The sequence below is a fragment of the Sinohyriopsis cumingii genome, unplaced genomic scaffold, assembly GCF_028554795.1.
Source record: "Sinohyriopsis cumingii isolate HCF-2022 unplaced genomic scaffold, ASM2855479v2 utg000229l, whole genome shotgun sequence".
NCBI classification, from domain to species: domain Eukaryota; kingdom Metazoa; phylum Mollusca; class Bivalvia; order Unionida; family Unionidae; genus Sinohyriopsis; species Sinohyriopsis cumingii.
The window spans coordinates 143687-150859 of NW_028315879.1; the positions used below are offsets into that span (position 1 = coordinate 143687).

Below are 7173 nucleotides of genomic sequence, written 5' to 3' on the forward strand. Positions count from 1 at the left end.
CAGTTTATCGCTTTGTTTAGATTTTGTGAATTTTTGTATTGGTTGTGGGAGTCGTTGTTTGGAAAATATTGTAGCATAGAAAGGGATTTCTTGACCGAGTCATGTCTCATCCTGGCGCGAATCCCGGTAGGAGTCATAAGTTTCTCACGATTCCAAAGACTTCCAAACAACTACTATTGTAAACTGGTTATCAGTCTTACAACTGCATCGTTAATTAATTTTCCGTAACGGACCACCAACAATTCACACCGTGAAGCTATACAACTCAACCACCTAATGCAGGAAACTATATTTATTACCTTAGGCCGGTCAAATAATTATTTTAGGACACTACGATTATAACTCCACACCATATTTACCACCGTAACAACAACAAACGACGATTGCAGACAACGGAACAATTCCTTCTCGTTTCTTCCATTGTATAATTTTTCAGTCCCCAAACATAAATACTGCACCTGGAGTCACACAATCAATTTACACAACTAGATTTTAATAGGGACTACGGAGTGACAGGGACACTCATACGGCTCTGACATGAATTCACCAACAGTAAACCATGACTCATGGAAACTCACTAACACTTCACTACGGGACGTTTGCTCCTATTAATTTGCTAATTATTTCAGTCTGAGAACTATATTCCCAGCACCGACTTCCCATAATCAAACATGTAATCAAAAAACAAATCTAGGACATCCTTCGATATAAACAAATGAGGATGCTAAAAATGTATCACAATATTTTTCTTCACTCATCAATTAGTCAATATCAATGACCAAATATCATAATGCAGGACATTCAAGTGAACTGATTACAGTATGGATTAGTTTCGTAAAATTGACCCTCCCTAATTTTGTCACACAGAGAATAATCTCTATATTGTTTAATATGATTTTCGCGATGTGTGATCTTTAGATGATTAGAAAAAAAGTAAATGTAGTATGTGCGCGTTAAAAAACATTTCACTTGACAGCGATTGTTGTCTTGAGGCCCTTGGAAATAGGGGGAAAACATCGAATATCAATCTACGCCAGATTTTGCTATGTGAAAGGCTTAGGTCATAGTTTATGTGATGATAACAGTGTTCATTGTTTAAATGGTAATCCAGCTATTGACCCTACACGAGTCAAACGGGCAAAAGGTTGAAATCGATTGACATTTTGTGGATCGCCTTGTCTCCCTCCCTCCCTCCTCCCTCCCTCTTTGTCTCTCTCTCTCTCTCTCTCTCTCTCGCTGTCTCTGTTTCTGTCTGTCTGTCTGTCTGTCTGTCTCTCTCTCTCTCTCTCTGAGCATCCAATGAATAAGAGAGGCATAGTTGTCCAATATCCTGTCATATTTATATCCTTTTCCTTCAAAGCGCCATAAGTCTTTGAATATTAGTAAATGAAACAATCACCAAATAGACAAAACCGATATTAATGTTGCATATCATAGCAAAAGCTTCGACCCATTCAGATCTTTGCATAGTCCTTATTTTGTATTATATTTAGGTTCATCAGACCAGTAACGGTCTTTTCCTTTTCTGTCAACGATGTTTGTTTTTTTTTATAGTTAGGAATGAGCTTAAATATAAATTAATTAAAGATGGATTTATGGATTATCATGAACTTCTCGTTGTCGACGAGAGCTTAGGTGTCAAAGCGAATCTATGAGTTTTGATGTATTTGGGTTTCCGGGACAGTGTGTGTGTCCATTCTTCGCGGACATTGATATGTAATAATACAACATTATTAAAATTATTATTTTTATAATTCTGATGTGAGATAATAAAATAGCTATCTTTTAAAGATAGTTCGTTAACTCCAAACTTGTTTATAATAATTAACTTGAGCATTGATATGTGTCATCTCGGTGATGACACATTTATTATGCTATAAACAGGAATCAGGCAATTAGCTGACCCGGTAAAGCGCTCGCTTAGCATGTTGGGATGCATGCCATGTTCTCTTTTAAGTCTTCTGTTACAAGCTCGCAATTTATATTTTGTGTTAATATTTTTACACATCGAAATTTTTCCAATACTGTCTATAAAAGAAAGATTTACAAATATATTTTACTGTCAAATCTGGACTACAAGAAAGAGAGATCGGTGATCAAATTTGTCGAATGATATTTTTTGTTTGTTGTTTAATCTTCTTTTCGCATTCGAATTCAAAATTCCAGTACCTATTCCAGTATTCTCTCTCTCTCTCTCTCTCTCTCTCTCTCTCTCTCTCTCTCTCTCTCTCTCGTATGAGGATAAGAGCGCCTTCTTTTGTGGAAGTGGGTACGTAGTTTTGAAGATTATGGTGAACAGCTTGTTTCGTTTATACGGATACCATTGCTGTCTTGGTGATGACACATTTTGTTTGTATTAATCCGTTGGGGAATTAGCTCACATGGTAGAGCGCTCGCTTAGCATGCGAGAGGTACCGGGATCGATACCCGGATTCTCCACATTTTTAAAAAATTTTTTCTAAACTTTCTATTTTTAAACCTGGAACTGATGCTTCGCCGATATTTTTCGAAGATTATAGTGAACATCTTGTTGCGTTTCATGGACACCGTTGCTGTCTTGGTGATGACGCATGGAGCTTGTTGAAAAGAGTTGGGGGTTAGCTCAAATGGTAGACAGCTCGCTTAGCATGCAAAAGATACCGGGAACAGTGATCGGATTCTCCAGGCAAGTATTATTGATTTTTTTGTGAAACCTTTCTTTAACTGTCATCTGTTGTATCACTGATATTGTTCGAGGGCTGGGTTGCCATCACTGCCTGAAACTAAAATTCCATGTTGTTCCAAGGGGAAAAAACGTACATTTATTTATATTACTGTGCTATATGCACTAGTACATAGATCTCTCTCTCTCTCTGTCTCTCTCTCTCTCTCTCTCTCTCTCGTGTGTGTGTGTTTGTGTGTGTGTGTGTGTGTGTGTGTGTGTGTGTGTGTCTGTGTACGATTGTGACTGAGAGCGCATTCGTTTGTGGCAGTGGGTACGTAGCTTTGGGAATTACATTGAACATCTTGGTTAGTTTACGCGGATACCGTTGCTGTCTTGGTAATGAAATTTGGTAAGATGAGAGGGGAATTAGCTGACATGGTAGAGCGCTCGCTTAGCATGCGAGAGGTACCGGGATCGATACCCGGATTCTCCAAGCACTTTTCCATTATTATTTTTTAAATTTTCACTAACTTGAATCTGTTCTATCATTTGTAGTTTTCGGGTTTTGGTTGGCATTACAACCTTACACGAAAATAAATGTTCCAAGGGAAAAATGTACAATTATTTATATGACTTTGATGTGTGCACTAGTACATACAAATCTCTCTCTCTCTCTCTCTCTCTCTCGTTTGTGTGTGAGTGAGAGCATGTTCTTTTGTGGCAGTGGATACGTAGCCTTGGGGATTACAGCGAACAGCTTGCTTAGTTTTCACGGATACCGATGCTGTCTTCGAGATGAAACATACAATTTGCAGGTTGATGATGTTACAAGGGAAGAAATAATGGAGATACAGAGTGACGAAGATGAAAAATAAGCTGTGAATGCAATATATGATAATGGGGGAGGGGGAGAGGGGAATAAAATGATAGAAACAGAGTTGATATGATCAGAGAAGAAATATAATCTGACCAAGAAATAATCCATAATCCTACTATTAGTGATGGATCGGTGACATATTCAGGTGATGAAAGGATGGTGGTTACAGACGTTGTTGAGAGGTCAAACGATCCTAAGTGATGTAAAGAAAACGGTACTAACATAGACAATTTCAAAGTAGTACAGAGGAGGAGGAGAAGGATTAATTCAGTACCTAACCTGAAAATGAATAGCATGCGACGAAAAACTATTGAGAAATGATAAAACATTCTTCTATATTTAATACTTTGAATAGACTCATCACTATCATGGCGTTAAATATTGTATCTCTAAACGTAAATGGCTTGCATGATTTGAAAAAAACTAAAGTCTGTTTTAGAAATATTTAAAGAGAAAAGAGGCCATATTTTATTATTGCAAGAAACCTTTGGGATGATGAGTTTGCTGAAAGTATTAAAGAAAATGAGATTTGAAATGGTGACATATTTTACAGTACAACAAATTCCCAGGTATACTGTACAAGAAGAAATAAGGACAGATTACAAGATTAATTAGATTGCAAACTAAATTTAAATCATTTTAAGACGTTATCAATAAAGAATCATATAACATTACCAAATATGAAGAACTAAAACATATGTTAAGTGACTGTGAAACTGAACAATAAATAAATAAATAAATAAATAAGACATAAATACTTTAATGACAAACTAATAAATAAATAACAAAACTAAAAAAAAAAGAAATAAACACTCATACATGTCTAAACCAGAACCAACATATAATACCTCATTCACGAAATTTAACTAGGATAGGAGAAAAAACAACCATTCAAACAAAGTGGCCAAAACCCTAACACCAAACAGGACCCATAATGACCCCCGTTGAAGCCACGAAAAAACTACGCCAAAGAATCAACCCACAGCATATAATGGGAGCATGGACATCAGCCCAGCAACCACCACTAGCAACTTTGTCAGAACATTACATTTTACAGTCACAAGGACACCCAACCCCAACAGACGAACTCACCCAAGCTAGCTGCATTTGAACCCGCAAGTAGTGCTCCAGTCTCAACTCCTCCCTTTATCTCACCCTTCATTTTTCCCAAATTACATCCGGGTACAGAACCAGAAAATATTGATCTAAACGACAAACTCCAGATTCTAATTAATGACTCAGCATGGACAGAAATAAGACAAGTCAAACCCTCGATAGACCAAATCAACCAAAAACTTTGATTAACACCCACCGGAAAACCACGAATCACAATCAAAATTACCAAAACAAACCTGGGTACGGAATTGATAACCCCCACCCCAAACTACAAAATCCAGAACCCAGAAACCAAGGAAAATCATACAGCAATAGAATCAATCTCGAAATCAGCAACCGCGCAATTTGACACAACTTTCAAAGGTAAAAAAGTAATGAAACCATTCATTGCATCCAAACTCCAGGGCCGTTAGAAGACACCAAAACCTTCGGACAGGAAGAGCAAGGGGAAATAGCAGAATTCTTAGATTGTTTAGATAGTCAATTCTGGAACAAAAACACAAGTGAATAAGCAAACATACTTAGGTAAAGAGAAGCTACCCATGAATGAACTAAACAAAGAGACACTACCCACAAGAAACCAACTAACATTGTCCAATCATGAACAAAAACAAACCACAAACAACACTAACGAAAAGGAATTAAACATTCAAAACCAAATAAGAAGCCACAAAAACCAAACCAGAAATTACCAAACCAATTACCAAACCACCAAACAGATAAACAAGGGACAAAGTCAAACACCAAACCAGACCAAAAACCTACCCCAGAAACAGAGCAAAACCCAAGACATTGTTAAAAATATTTCACCCCATCAATCTCACAATCTTTATCTCTAACAAAAATAAATGGGCGGTGCAAGAGGAGCGAAATTAAATGCGCTAACTGTACAGGACCTCACTACCCTAAATCATATGAATGCCCCCCCCCCCACTACCTGTGAATTTGCTATAGTACAACATATGGATTCGAACCACACATCATATAAAGAAGCAAGACTAAATATCATTCAAAATCCGAAAACCCCAACCCCCAAAAAAGCACAAATTCAGAACTGAACATTACCACCAATCAAACAAAATAGACCCCCCCAACAAAAAACCCACAAAAAAAATATTAGCCGACATGAGAATAAAAAACCCAGGAAAACTAACATAAGCAAAACAGCACTACCCAAACTAACCCCTCACCACAAATAACTTCTAGTAGACATTATGATAATAATCAGACACCCATATATTAAACAAACCAATTAAAAATATCCACTAGCACACCAGGGGAATGGAATAAGCAAGTCACCAATCAAATAGGTACTCTACAAATGTTGTCCTCCGGTTCATTAGTGAATTTGCTATAAGCATTGTACACAACACAAAGAATGATCATGTCCCAATCGACATGACTAATCAAATGCTAACCAAATTATTAAACAAATTCTTTCCCAATCAAAACTCGAGATCATAGTAAACCATACCAAAGTCATAACAATAGTAAATATCAATAATCAATATGTATCACACTCAACGTAAATGTTTCGTACTGTGGCAGTAGAACTGCCGCGGGATCATTAAGAATATCTCCGAGCTAATCCAAAGAATAAACTCCGACAAACCTAAACCTGGCTTTACCTGCTTACAAGAAACCCATTTAACTCAGGCCTCTAAGATCACCCCTCAAAATTCCAGGATTCTCACCTGTATACACTAAAAATAGAACAAACGGTAAATTAAAAGGCGGGCTAGCAATTTATGTTACTGTCTCACTTCCAAACACCCCCAGAAGTTGCCCCAGATCATACCCAAGACGCATCTGAACAAACAGAAATTCAAACCATCATGATTAACGCTGGCCAGCATACCCTAAAACTGCTAAACGTATATATGACCCAGGGGGGAGATAATACAACAACAATCAATCACTATACGAAATTGACCACTGACAAAGAGGAAGATCTTATCATATGCGGAGATTTTAACGCCCATTACGTAATATGGGGAGGAATGACACAAAATCTAATTGGAAAACTACTTGAAAAATGGAAAACCGAATCCAATCTATTTATCCTTAACAATGGCGCAGGAACAAGATTAGACCCCATCAACGGTCAGATATCGACCTCACCATAATCACTCCTAAATTGGCCCATATATCAGGCTGGGAAGTTGATCAAAGCAGCACCTTTTAAAGCGATCACTTCCCTATCCTACTCAACCTCAATATAATGACAGATACACACCCAACTAACAACATACCAAGGTGGAGGTGTGACAAAGCCGATTGGGATAAATTTAAAATCGCCCTCTCTACAATAACTCTAGCAGATCTTTATAACGATAACATCGATCAATACGATCTAACTGTAATGAAGGCTCTAACTGAGGCAGCTAAACTAAGTATACCCAGAACAGGAGGACAACAACTTAAACCACTATCCCATGGTGGAACGAAGAATGTAAAGTAGCTCACAAAACTTTTTTAAAAGGCCCTTAATCGATTTAAACACACTCCAATGACTTTAGTATTTACGAAAAAAGGG

The 7173-nt window shown here is 37.3% G+C and overlaps 1 non-coding gene across 1 annotated transcript; it reads left to right on the forward strand.

Moving 5' to 3' along the window:
• Positions 1-2366: 2366 nt before the first annotated feature.
• On the forward strand, positions 2367-2439 carry Trnaa-agc (transfer RNA alanine (anticodon AGC)). The gene has a single exon. It is a non-coding gene; the product is annotated as a tRNA-Ala (tRNA).
• The last annotated feature ends 4734 nt before the right edge of the window (positions 2440-7173 follow it).